Genomic DNA, 14312 nt, shown 5'->3' on the forward strand with positions numbered 1-14312 from the left:
TTTCAAACTTCGTATACTTATCTATTTTGTGTTATAGAACAGAAAAAAATTTTTGTATTCGAATTTATTTCATGTAAAAAATTGTCTTATTTCGATAATTTCTACTAATCACTGACGTCTATTCAGTTGAAAACAGTTAGCGCTGTAACGGTGTATATCGTATTAATCCCCTAACCCTAACCCTAACCCTAACCCTAAAACTAACCCTAACTCTAAAATTGTTACACACATAGATACGCACAGCGTAATTTATTATATAAACAATATATGCGTATAACTTACGATTAAACCGGATGAAATATGTCACAGGGAATAACATTTTATGACCGCCCAGCAGTAACTGTATTCAGCTGAATAGACGTCAGTGATTGGTTGAAATTACAGAAATACGACAATTTTAACATGGAATAACTTGCGATGTACGTTTTTTTGTTAAGAAGACTAAAAGTAAAAGATGTTTTATATGACACATTCTACCAGTGTCCCAAGTTTCAAAGTGTTTCGTTAAGAAAATACTGGTGCCCCCGTTTTGAAATAGATCCTAAATTTTTATGGCAGGTATATTTTTATACCTGATAAAAATCATTAACGTGATTTTTATCTTTATATTCCATTACGAATTAATAAATAAAATATAATATATTTTATTATTAAACAAATGTATTAAAATATTGTTGAAGTATTTTGATTATTGTTAAAATATAACCGATTTATTGCACATAAATTTTACCAAAATCTTATTTGAGCCCTCAAGGGCCACATGGACTCCGGTTGAGAACCACTGCACAAGATAAAGGGTGAAATGATCGAAAGTGTGTGTCTGCGCATGACTACATGTGCACCGAAAACAATTACCAAATCATCCTTGATTGCTGGCGACAGCCGTAGTTTAGATGTATTTGGAGGAAAAACAGACGGTAAAGTCACGGTTGGAATATTCTTGATAATTAAGGGCCGATCGGGAACTAATCAAGAACGTCTATTTTTACATATGGAATCTATTAGAAACTTTACCCAGAGACAGGCTACGGACATTAATGACCAACATAGCCAGTGGCTGGACAGTAAGTAGTGAAGCGCAAAACTCAACAGGGAACGTAACTAATTCATCCTCGCCTTCCAACGAAAGTAAAAGCTTTTGATGTTGTTAAGTCAGACGATGATATTCCACTCTCTATCATATTGCCTGAAATCAGCGATTAAATCAGGATCTTTGGGGTTTGACGGGCAACATTTTTTATGTAGTGTTTTTGGTACCGAAACACTTTCAAACTTCGTATACTTGTATATTTTGTGGTATAGAACAGATAAAAAATTTTGTATTCGAAGTTATTTCACGTTAAAAATTGTCTTATTTCGATAATTTCAACTAATCACTGACGTCTATTCAGTTGAAAACAGTTAGCGCTGTAACGGTGTATATGGTATTAATCCCCGTTAGTTCTGACATTTCCGATTAACTAGACTGTTCGTAAACAAAGGGGAAAAAGCCATCAAAATACTTGAATATTGCCTGCACTTGTTATTGCAGCTGGCAGAATTATTAATGCACCTCCAAGTGCTTCATTTCCTAGAAATAACAACCAAATCTTCTTTAAATCAAACTCTAGTTTAGGGTTAGGGTTCGGGTTTTAGAGTTAGGGTTGGGGTTATGAGTGAAGTTATGGCAAAAATAATCATAACCCTAACCCTAACCCTAACTCTAGAATCCGAACTCTAAAATTGTTACACACACACAGATACGCACAGCGTAATTTATTATATAAACAATATATGCGTATAAATTACGATTAAACCGGATGAAATATGTCACAGGGAATAACATTTTTATGACCGGCCAGCAGTAACTGTATTCAGCTGAATAGACGTCAGTGATTGGTTGAAATTACAGAAATACGACAACTTTAGCATGAAATAACTTGCGATGTACAAAATTTTGTTAAGAAGGTTAAGAGAAGAAGTTGTTTTATATGATACATTCTATCAGTGTCCCAAGTTTGAAAGTGTTTCGTTAAGAAAACAAATGTTGCCCGTCAAACCCCAAAGATCCTTTTATAGAAATCTAATGCAAAGGTAGAGATTCAGTTAATGAACGCGTAATAATAGACTGGAAAACACTTTTAAGTCTTTCGTCATTTGCCCTCGAAACTTATTAAATATTTATCTGCTTGGATATTCTTAACACAATGTGTTACTCAAATTCGCATCACATGCAGTTCTTTGACAATCTGTATGTCAACCGCGAGTGCGTATTACGGTGATTACAAAAGCTACATCTTTAAGAAGAGAAAAGGAAAAATACCGAAATAGGCGCAGGCGTGGCTGTGTAATAAGTTTGCTTCCCAACCACATGGTTCCGAGTTCAGTCCCAATGTGTGACACTTTAGGAAAAGGACTTCTACTATAGTATTGGGCTAATCAGAACATTGTGAGTGGATGGGGTAGGCGGAAACTGAAAGACGCCCATTGTGTATATATACTCTTTTTTTTTTTACTCTTTTTTACTTGTTTCAGTCATTTGACTGCGGCCATGCTGGAGCACCGCCTTTAGTCAAGCAAATCGACCCCAGGACTTATTCTTTGGAAGCCTAGTACTTATTCTATCGGTCTCTCTTGCCGAACCGCTAAGTTACGGGGACGTAAACACACCAGCATCGGTTGCCAAGCGATGTTGGTGGGGGGGACAAACACATACACACACATATAAATATACATATATACGACGGGGGTCGGCCCGAGGCTATAGTAGAAGACACTTGCCCAAGATGCACGTGAACGTACGTCCGCCCTGGCAAAAACCAACGGTACGTGCGTCCGTTCGTTTCGCGTGAACGTACGCCCGTCCTCGCGAAACGAACGGACGCACGTACCGTTCTTCTTCTTCTTCTTCTTCTTCTTCTTCTTCTTCTTCTTCACCGCTTTCCTTGGCTCACAATCGCTCCTAGTCGCTCGCTGGCTTCCTTCTCGCTGCCACGACTCGCTCGGCCTGGTTTTCGTCCGACCAACGCCTAGGCCGCGTGTCTTAGCGTGCGTAATACACGGACACACACACACTCGCATTCGGTATCGCCGCCGAGACGACGGCCTTTCGATAGCAGGTGCGGTTCGCCGGCGGAGCTCCGCCGCTGATGCGTCTTCCGTCGCTTTGTTCGGCTCACAATCGCTCCTAGTCGCTCGCTAGCTTCCTTCTCGCTGCCACGACTCACTCGGCCTGCTTCTCGTCCGTTCACCACCTAGGCCGCGTGTCCTAGCGTGCGTAACACACATACACACACACAAACACACTCGCGGTCAGTGTCGCTGCCTAGCCGACAGCACTTTCGATCGAACCTGCTCTACGCCGGTGGAACTTCGCCTAGTCGTAGCTCTGAATTCGGCTGCTTCCGATCGACTCTGCGAGTACGCGGCGGCGACCAGCGGGGCTACCGCCGGCTGACCGTCTGCCTTTCCGTCGGCCGCGGTCGGGGTGCGAGTCGGACGAAACGACCATCCGATCGACGGCTGCTACCTCTACATAGTAGTCTGGACCTCCTTGGGGTGTGAGGGTCACCTAGACCGCATCTGTTCCACCGGGTCCGACCCGAGAGTTTGCGGGTCGGACCCCGTCGCGGTACCGACCGCGGCTCGGATCGGTATTCGTATCGCGGCCGAGACTTCGGCCTTTAGATCGCACCGGCGGTTCGCCTGCGGAACTGCGCCGCCTGACCGTCCTCCGCTTTCTCTTTGCTCCTAATTGCTCCCGATCGCTCGCCGGCTTCCTTCTCGCCGCAGAGACGACTCGCTCGGCCTTCTTCCCGTCCGTCGAGCGCCTCGGCCGCCTGTCCTAGCGTCTCCTAGCGTGCATAACGCACGGACACACACACACTCGCGTTCGTTATCGCCGCCGAGGCGTCGGCCTTTCGATCGCACCGGCGGTTCGCCGGCGGAACTTCGCCGCCTAACCCTCCTTCGCTTTCCCTTTGCTCCTAATCGCTTCCGATCGCTCGCCGGCTTCTTTCTCGGCCGCCGCCGCCGCTTCCTTCCCGACCTGCTTCTCGTCCGTCGACCGCCTCGGCCGCGTTTCCAGGCGTCACCTGGCGTGCATAACACACGGACACACTCACTCGCGGTCGGTGTCGCGGCCAAGACGTCCGCCTTTCGATCGCACCGGCGTTTGGCCGGCGGAACTTCGCCTCCTGACCCTCCTCCGCTTTCTCTTTGCTCCTAATCGCTTCTGATCGCTCGCCGGCTTCTTTCTCGGCCGCCGCCGCCGCTTCCTTCCCGACCTGCTGCTGTTTCTTCTCGCTCGCGCCTCTCAGCCTCTCTTGGCGTGCGTAACACACGGACATACACACTCGCGGTCGGTATCGCCGCCGAGACGACGGCCTTTCGATCGCGCCTGCGCTCCGCCGGCGGAACTCCGTCGCCCGACCGCCTTTCTGCCGCCTAAGCGTCGGCCTGAATTCGGCCGCTCCGATCGACCCTGCGGAACGCGGCGGCGACCGGCGAGGCGACCGCCGGCCGACCGTCGGCCGACCGTCGGCCTTTCCGTCGGCTGCGGTCGGGGTGCGAGTCGGATGAAATGCCAATCCGATTGACGACTACCCCTACATAGTAGTCAGGACCCCCTTGGGGTGTGAGGGCCACCTAGAGCGTGACTGTTCCACCGGGTTTGACCCGCAAGTTTGCAGGTCGGACCCCGTCACGGTACCGACCGCGGCTCGTATCTTGGCTCTTATCGCGGCCGAGACGTCGGCCTTTCAGATCGCCCCGGCGGTTCGCCGGCGGGACTCCACCGCCGATGCGTCTTCCGCCGCTTTGCTCGGCTCTCAATCACTCCTCGTCACTCGCTGCCACGACTCGCTCGGCCTGCTTCTCATCCGTCCACCGCCTAGGCCGCCTGTCCTAGCGTGCGTAACACACGGACACACGCACACACACACTTGGGGTCGGCATCACGGCCGAGATGACGGCTTTTCGATCGCAATGCCGGATCCCTTGCGGGAGGCCGCCGCCGAGACGTCTTCAGCCCCTATGCTCGCTCCTAATCGCTCTCTGGCTTCCTTCTCGCTGCCACGAATCGCTCGGCCTGCTTCTCATCCATCCGTCCACCGCCTCGGCCGCGTGTCTCAGCGTGTTTAACACACGGACACACACACACACACACACACACACACAAACACACACACACACACACTTGCGGGCGGCTTCGCCGCTGAGACGTCGGCCTTTCGATATCGCCTGCGGAAGCCGCCACCGAAGCGTCGGCATGCTCTCTGCTCGCTACGAACCGCTATCTCTCTCTCACTCGCTTACTCGCTTGCTTCCTTCCGACTTTGCTTACTAATCACTGCTACGACCTACTCGACTAGCCCTTTATCCGTCGACCGCGTTCGTAACACACGGACACACACACACACACACACACACACACACACACTCGGGGTCGGTATCACCTTCGAGACGACGGTCTTTCGATCGCGCCGGTGGAGGCCCGCCGCCGATGCGTCTGCTGCCTCTTTGCTCGCTCCCAGCAACGTCGCTCGCTTCCTTCTCACTCGAACCAACTCCTTATCCGTCGACCGCGTGTCTTAGCCTGCTTAACACACGGACACACACACACATTCACTCGGCCGGCGGCGGTCACGTCTTTGCGCGATCCGAGCGACGCCGCTAATCGTTTTGCTTCCCTAAACCTTACAACTTTCCTCCACTGCTCGATGCACCTGGAGAGATCGCGCTCGCGCGGCGACGACCGGCACACGCTCTCGCGCTCGTGCTCGATGCCGTCGGTTCTCGGTCTGTCGGATTGCTGCGCGGCTCTTCAAAAAATAAAAAAAAAAGAAGAAAGAAAAAAAATAGGGAAAGAAGAACCCCCCCCCCCGCTTCTACGGAAACGGAGGACGAAACACCCGAGACCGGTCTCGCACGTAGCAGCGTTCTTCTACTTCTTTCGGCAGCGCACTCGCCCCGCGGCGCCCTAAGGAAATACACTCCGACGACTTGCTCGCCGTGGCGGCTCTCCCGTCGCAGCTCGAATCTGCGTTTCCTTTCTTCCGTTCGTCTTCCCCAGCTCTGCCGCCGCCGCGCGACCGGTGCCGATCTCGATTTTACTTTCCGTTTTTTCACCGACCACCACTAAGCCGTGCTTCGTCTCCGTCTCGATCAGTTCGCGGTTTCTCTCGGGAACAATAAAAAAAGGGGATGGGAAAACAATCTCCGCCTTGAAAGGGCGGATCGTGTCGTTCGCGAGAAGAGACTCAATAGATCGCAGTGTGGTAGCTGCTCTACTAAGCACGTCACTCCGAACGGCAAGTCGAGTCGTATGCAAGCGATCCTTTTCGTCTCGATCTCTTCGAACAAGTTGTGGAGGGCGGGACGTCCGCGACGATTTCGGCGGCCGAAAGACGGACCGCCTCCATCACTGCAGACGTCCCGAAATAGCAATTCCGCCAGCGACGCTGCCGCTCGCCGCGCGTGAACGCGACGGGCGGACGGCGAACGGCGAACGCCGAGCTAAGGCATGTGCCTTGAGGTTGAGACGCTTTTGGAAAACAACTCGGGTCCGGCTACGGTTCCGGCTTAGAGGCGTTCAGCCGTTATCGCTCAGAGGCAGCCTGGCACCACCGCTCTATCGAGTGACCGCGCAAACCGTTGCTCTGATCCCGTGGTTCCTCTCGTACTGGACGGGGTAGCCGTAGCCGAGTTGAGTTTGCTGGCGCCCGCCTAAGGCCGCGGGAGCCGGAAGCGTCGGCTGCGGAAGCGCACCGGAGCGCGCCGCCGTGCACCGAACCCCCGACCGCCCGCGACTCGGGGCGCCGCGTATAAAACTAACCTGTCTCACGACGGTCTAAACCCAGCTCACGTTCCCTGTTAGTGGGTGAACAATCCAACGCTTTGCAAATTCTGCTTCGCAATGATAGGAAGAGCCGACATCGAAGAATCAAAAGCGACGTCGCTGCGAACGCTTGGCCGCCACAAGCCAGTTATCCCTGTGGTAACTTTTCTGACACCTCCCGGCGGACGCATAGCTCGCCGCTGTTCGGAAAGGATCGATGGGTCACGCTTTCGCGGTCCGTATTCGTACTGAAAATCGAGATCGAGCGAGCTTTTGCCCTTTTGCTCGACGTGTGGTTTCCGTCCACGCTGAACCCGCCTTGGGACACCTGCGTTACCGTTTGACAGACGTACCGCCCCAGTCAAACTCCCCGACCGACACTGTTCTCGACTAAGGTCGCGCATCGGCTGCGTCGGCGCCCGCGAAGGCGCTCGACATGCACCGCACGCTTCGCACCAGATAATGAACCACCGCTCGGCGAGGGCCCGATCCCTTCCCCATCGAGTGAGCGAGGAAACTACGGAAGTGGTGGTTTTTCATCGTCGCAAACGCGCGTGACACCCCGACGCCGGACCGGCCGGCCGACGACGTGACGGCACGCCGGACGACGACCGAAGCGCGGCGAGGAAACGCCGACGCGACAGCCACCGATGAAGAGCGCCGCGCCGCCGGTGACGGCAACCAGCACGCGGAGCAACGCGAATGCTACCGCCTATGCTACGCCTACCGTATGCTCTCACAAAACCGGACTAGAGTCAAGCTCAACAGGGTCTTCTTTCCCCGCCGATCCGTCCAAGCCCGTTCCCTTGGCTGTGGTTTCGCTAGACAGTAGATAGGGACAGTGGGAATCTCGTTGATCCGTTCATGCGCGTCACTAATTAGATGACTAGGCATTTGGCTATCTGTTTCTTGTTGACATATATATTGTCATCACTTCCCTGTTTTTAACGTGGGTGGTCTTACCAGGTGCCAATGCTTTAAGTGTCGAGCAGGCCCATATCACATTCGAGACGACACCATCTATTAAAACAAATAAAAAAAATATTAAAATATTCATCATTCTTCGTCGACGGGTCGTTACTTCGTCTTATCCCGGTATCTTTTTTTATTTTTCAATTTGGGTCTCAATATGGGTATCTTCTTAATCGCCTTAGCCATCCTCGCTGCTGCTTCGGCATCACATCTTTCTATCGAAGTACCATCGGGGCGACTAGTATTTGCATCCTTCTCATTCAGTCTTCTCGATTTTCATACTTCTCATTCAGTCTTCACCGTATCTTCAATCTTCTCACTCAATCTGCTTCTTGCTTCGTGTATCGGATGTCTCATCTTTCTTTTCGACACACCGTCGGAGTGACATGGTATGTTCATTCATTTCATTCAATGTACTCGTTACTTCGTTCATCGAATTTCTTGTCGATATACCATTGGTGCGATATGGCATATTCCTTCATCTTATTACTTCGTTCATCGAACTACTAGTCTTTCTTTCTACATACCGTCGAGATGTCTGGTATGTTCACTCCTCCCATTCGATCCTCCTGTAACCTCGCTCCATAGACATCTCATCCCTCATTCTACACACCACCATCTTGTCTTAAACAGTCATTTTTAGGCTGATGCCATTCCACAGCCCCCTCCGACGCTACCTCGGCCGACTCTTCCAGTTATATAACTATCCCAGCTGGGACGGATAGTTTTATGGGTATCAAAAAAAAAACCCCAAGAAAGGATCACAGCGACGATTACTGAGAAATCAATTATATCATCTATATCTAAAAGTCAGTTGGGTGAGCCACTGATTAAGCGGTAGCAGAAATGGCTCATTATCCGCCACCGGGGTGGTTAGAAAGGCTGGAACCAAAATGATCCCACCATTTCTTATTAGGCCCGACGTGGATGGGCAACACGCCCGGCTTTAACCTCCAGGCACCACCCTGACCGGGGGTCAACAGTTTATACGGCCCCTGGCTACCGTATGCTTTTAAACTTATTTATTTATATATTGCGATACCCGCAGGCGGCAATTTCCATGAATGCATAAGCGAAACGATCTCCAGGCACAGACCCAAAACTAGGGACAGCAGACATACCTTCACCTTAACTCACTGGTGCATCTTCCGGCCAACGAAGGGCAGTGCATCCACCCAATGCCAACAGCTCGTGGAAAGCAAATGCGCGGCAGTGCATCCACCCCTCCGAAACAGCGAGGTATCACACACCGGCAAAAGTCGAAACGATATACGAAAAACCAGTGGTGACCTCGGTGGTCATCCACCTGCTGGGGTCAAGAGGCCATGACACACCGGACCTCACCGAGACGAATGGGTCATAACGTACCGCGCAACCCCGCCCGAAACGGGTCTTCACTCACCATCGACACGGGTCATAACGTACCCCATGTCGGCCAGTGAATTCCACCAGGAGGCAGACTATCAGCATTCCACCAATCACCCCCGGAAGGCCCACTCCCCTCAGTCAGGATCACCCATATATCACATGGCCCCCACCAGACTAACTGGAACCGCCATGGAGGAAGGTACACATTTAGTTTGTCCATGCGAGGGCAAATATTCGGCATTGTTTTACAACCTATTCGACATACCTCCCCACACGGACGTAAGCTCTATCACCACGCCAAGGTAGTGTCCCAAAGGGTAAAACCTGGCAGTGCATCCATCAATCATGCAAAATTCAGTGGATCACCTCACTCGCCCATCAACCACCGAATCCCGAATGATCATAACATACCAGGCAAACCCGATGGTGCATCCACCCACTGACTATTGGCTTCCTAGCTGTCAATATACCTCCACAGGGCAGGCACAAAAACCCACCGCCACCTGTCACAGCAACGTACCCAAACCGTCGCAGGTGCACTCACTACACGACAACTGGCCACCGACCATCTCTCGACTCCAATGTTCCAATCGGACACTGCGGTCCTTTACAAAGAAGAGAGAACTCTTCCCGGGGCTCCCGGCAACGTCTCCGGCCTCGCTTGCGTTGCCGCTGCTTCGCCCGGCCGCCGGACGGGCACTCTCCGAGTTCGGGTTCGGGAATATTAACCCGATTCTCTTCGGGAATATTAACCCGATGCGAGGCCGGCCGCTGCTACTGCTACTGCTTTCGCTTTTGTTTTCGCTTTCGCTTTCGCTTTCGCTTTCGCTTTCGCTTTCGCTTTCGCGACGGATCCGGCGCCTTTCGTGGAAGCTTTCGCCCGCTTCTTAGGACCGACTGACCCGTGCTCGACCGCCGTTGGCACGGAACCCTTCTCCACTTCGGTCTTCGAAGGTCTCGTTCGAATATTTGCTACTACCACCGAGATCTGCACCCGCGGTCGGCTTCACCCGGGCTCGCGCCCGCGGCTTCCATGCACGCCGCGGCGCCCTCCTACTCGACCGGGCATCGGAAAGTCGCCTCGCCGGCGATCGCGCAACCTGTCGCCCGGCCGGTCCGGTATCGGTCGCTCGCTCCAGCGCCATCCATTTTCGGGGCCGGTCGATTCGGCAGGTAAGTTGTTACACACTCCTGAGCGGATTCCGACTTCCGTGGCCACCGTCCTGCTGTCTATATCGACCGACACCCTTTCGGGGATCTAATGGGCGAAGCGTAGGGCACCTTAGCCGGACGTTCGGTTCATCCCACATCACCAGTTCTGCTTACCAAAAGTGGCCCACTTGGCACCGTGCATTCGTCGCAAGAATCGCGCAAAAAAAATTCGAACAATTCGTAAACGGCCGCCTCCGTTCGGGAGAGGAGCGGCCCGTTCCGAGTTCGAGAGTAGATCGAGGCCGTCAACGTCCCCGGGGCCTCCAGTCGTTCGCTTTACCGGACGGAATTGCGTGTCGTTCTCCCGCTGGCGCCAGCTATCCTGAGGGAAACTTCGGAGGGAACCAGCTACTAGACGGCTCGATTGGTCTTTCGCCCCTACACCCGGTTCCGACGATCGATTTGCACGTCAGAGGCGCTTCGGACTTCCACCAGAGTTTCCTCTGGTTTCGTCCCGACCGGGCGTGGATCGCCATCTTTCGGGTCCCCGGCCGCCTGCTACACCTGAGTCGGAGCGGGAACGCGCGCTTTCGAGCGCGAACGCGCGGGCCCGACCCGGGAACGATGCTTCGAAACGCCGCGTGTAAAAAAAAGAAGCGAGCTGCCACCGCTGCAACCGACGAGAAGACGACGGCGGCGGCGGCGGCCTCACTCCCTCCCCCGAGCGGCGACGTGTCACGTTCTGGCTTTCGCTGTGCCGTCGGAGTTCACGAAGTGAAAGGCTCCAACGACTCGCAGTCGACTGGGACTCCTCGGTCCGTGTTTCAAGACGGGTCGGGTAGGTTGCCGATGCTCGTCGTTGACCGGCGGCAGCGGGCGGCTTTTCGGGCGATCCCGCCGACTCATCCACCACCTCGCGAAGAGGAGAAGAAGGAGCAGGCGGGCGGCCGCGTCACTTTCGCGACTCACTGCGTCGTGCTTGCTGAGGGCGAGGTGCGTTAGCCCGTCTCCGTCGGTTAGCCGTGCCTGCGCTTTCGTGGAACGACGGGCCCGGTCGAGAGAAGCGCGTGGGTCCCGACGCCGGTCCCCGCGTGAACGTGTTCCGGACGCCGGGGCGCTCGTCTGCGACCTGCGGACGCCGCGCGCCTACCGGCCCGACGAGAACGGGTCGCGACGACGGATCGGAGAAGAAGTGCGTCCGATGCCGGCGCCCCGGAAATCGAGCGCCGACGAGGCGGCAGACGACCGCCCGCGGAAACGAGCGGCCGCCACCGGCGCGTTCGTCGACGACGACGGCGCCTTAGGCGGGGTGGAAGTGGCAGCGGACTGAGTCCACTCGCGATCGCGGTGAGCGGTCCTACCCGTTTACCCCTGGGCGGTTTCACGGTCTCTTGAACTCACTCTCCAAAGTTCTTTTCAACTTTCCCTCGCGGTACTTGTCGGCTATCGGACTCGTCCCCGTATTTAGCCTTGGATGGAGCTTACCACCCGCTTTGGGCTGCGTTCCCAAGCAGCCCGACTCTCGGGCCGAAAAGAAACACCGCCGATCGCCGCCGGCTCCGAATGGGCCTGGCACCCGCTCTGGGCAGCCCCGATCGAGGGGACTCCGAACCTAGCCGGGCGAAACGATCGACCGTGTACGACCCTTGCGCCACAGCTCTCGACGACCGGCGCGGCCGACGAGATTCGGCGTTGGGCTACTCCCGGTTCACTCGCCGTTACTTAGGGAATCCCGGTTGGTTTCTTTTCCTCCGCTTAGCGATATGCTTAAGTTCGGCGGGTAGTCTCGTCCGAGTCGAGGGCAGCATCAGCTTGGAAGAAGACGTCGCTGCGGCAAGCCGCGTTCGATTCGTCGTCGTCGTCGTCGTCGGCCGGCACGAACGCTCGCAACGAGATCCACAGAGCGAACGCCGACCGAAGAAGTAGACGGCGGCGGCGGCCGCCACGGCGGAGGAGGAAAAGGAGGCAACGACGGTGAGGGCGGCAGGCAGAAGAGTGCGCACGAACGGCGGACGGTGCGTTCCCTGCTGCTGCAGCTGTCGGCCGCTCCGTAGCGTTTCGCAGCGATGACGGTCTGGCATTGCGGGAGACGGAGGATCGAGCGGCGCGCGCTCGCTAGTCGGGCCGGAAGCAGAAGCAGTAGCAGCGAGAACGAAAGGCGAGCTGTTCCCGCCGCAACGTACGGCCGCTTCCCCGGCGCGCGCCCTTTCCTGCGACTCCCGACTCCCCGCCGCTGCAGCAGCAGCCGAAGACTTCAGCAGCAACGGCGGACGGCTTTTTCGTGTCGTGACCGCCTCTCGACCGGACGGGGCCCCGGGACAATGGGATCCCGGGGCCGCAATGTGCGTTCGAGGTGTCGATGTTCACTGAGTCCTGCAATTCGCATCAGTTCACGCGGATAGCCGCGCTCTTCATCGACGGACGAGCCGAGTGATCCCCCGTCCAGGGTTTCGGTATTTGCTACTACTAGTGACTGACGACCGCCTACCGGCGCTGCTGCTGGGGCGGCGGCGGTCGAGAAAAGGAAAGCGAACGGAAAGAAAAAAAAAAAATTTTAGAAGTTAGGCGAGGATTTTGCGACGACGGCGGCGGCAGCGGAACAGCGCGCGACTGCCGAAGCCCGTCTTCTGCGGTTACGTTCTTCTACGATGACCGGAGGCGCTGGCCGACGCGGGAGCGAGGAAAGGAAGGAAGACGAGAGAGATATTGATGTTCGTGGAGCCGCAAAGCGTGCAGCACCGTCGGCCTAGCGCACTGTATGCGGGCGGGCGCAGGCTGGGTGAAAACTGCGCGGTCGGCAGCTACAGCAGAGAGAGAGAGAAGGGAGACGACAGCGGGAACGATTTGCGGGCTTCGTCCGCCGCTGCTGCTTCTACTTGCTCGTTGCTCGGCTGCGGCTGCACTGTTAGAGGGCCGACGAGTGCGAGGGGGCCCGGCCGCGACTTACGAAACCGGCTGGCTGGCGCCGGAAAGGCGAGGAGGAGACGGAGGAGCGGAGCAGGGCTGCTGCTGCTGCGGTAATGATCCTTCCGCAGGTTCACCTACGGAAACCTTGTTACGACTTTTACTTCCTCTAAGCGATCGGGTTCGGTCGTCTTCTCCGGGCCATCAGAGAACGCGCCGACGACGGCGCGGAACGTCGCCGCGCGTAAGCGGACTCGTCGGCCAGATCCGAGGTAGTAGCGACGGGCGGTGTGTACAAAGGGCAGGGACGTGTTCGACGCGGGCTGATGACCTGCGCCTACCGGGAATTCCTCATTCACGGGGTTGGTTCCAGGCCCCGATCCCTATCCGCGCAAGACGGAAGAAAAAGAGTTCGCCGAGTAGAAACGGTTTGCGATCCGACTGCCGCACACCGGGCCGCTACGGAAGGACGGGCGCCGGTGCGGGTTGAAGAAGCGAGGCGGTTTCTGGCTGTCGCCGCCGCGCGAGGAACGGAGAAGACGGACGGTCGGACGAGAAGGACGACGCGCGGCCGAAGTGCAACGAGTAGGCGGGGACAGCTGCTTTTCCCTTCTTCCGCTACGACGGTCGCCTCCGCCGACGACGACGATTGCCACCGGATCGAGAAGCGACAACTAGCCCGTCCGCCGCGCCGGCGGCGACGCGACACGAGGTCAGCGGCGTAACCTGACCGGGTCCTCGAAGACGACGTCGACGAGGCCGCGGGTCGGCGAGGAGACGAAAAATAAACGTGCGCAAACGGAGACGAGAACCCGGCGGGAGACCGGAACGCGAGCACGAATAGAACGGAGGCTGCTGCTGCCGGCGGGCGTGCGAGCGAGCGAGCGAGCGGATCTGACGCGGCGCGAGGCGTGGAACGACGGCGACAGCAAGGGCGAGGGCGCTCACTGCGAGGCGGGAGTGAGTCGGCGGAAGAATCGTGGACGCGCCGGCCGTGTAGAGTCGATCACGCGGCGGGTTACGCGGGTCCGACCGTCGGCAGAAAGGAGAGGCGAGGACATCCCTTCGAGTCGGAGAGCTCGGCGTAGCGACGGCGCGG

The 14312-nt window shown here is 55.5% G+C and overlaps 1 non-coding gene and 1 pseudogene across 1 annotated transcript; both read right to left on the reverse strand.

The window, feature by feature from the left end:
* Positions 1-6211: 6211 nt before the first annotated feature.
* LOC149137384 (large subunit ribosomal RNA) lies at positions 6212-12113 on the reverse strand (annotated as a pseudogene).
* A 487-nt stretch (positions 12114-12600) lies between these two features.
* LOC149137385 (5.8S ribosomal RNA) lies at positions 12601-12759 on the reverse strand. The gene has a single exon (XR_016244924.1). It is a non-coding gene; the product is annotated as a 5.8S ribosomal RNA (ribosomal RNA).
* Between the last annotated feature and the right edge of the window lie 1553 nt (positions 12760-14312).

Source organism: Octopus bimaculoides, chromosome 1, assembly GCF_046866305.1.
Source record: "Octopus bimaculoides isolate indiv1 chromosome 1, ASM4686630v1, whole genome shotgun sequence".
In the NCBI taxonomy this organism is placed as follows: domain Eukaryota; kingdom Metazoa; phylum Mollusca; class Cephalopoda; order Octopoda; family Octopodidae; genus Octopus; species Octopus bimaculoides.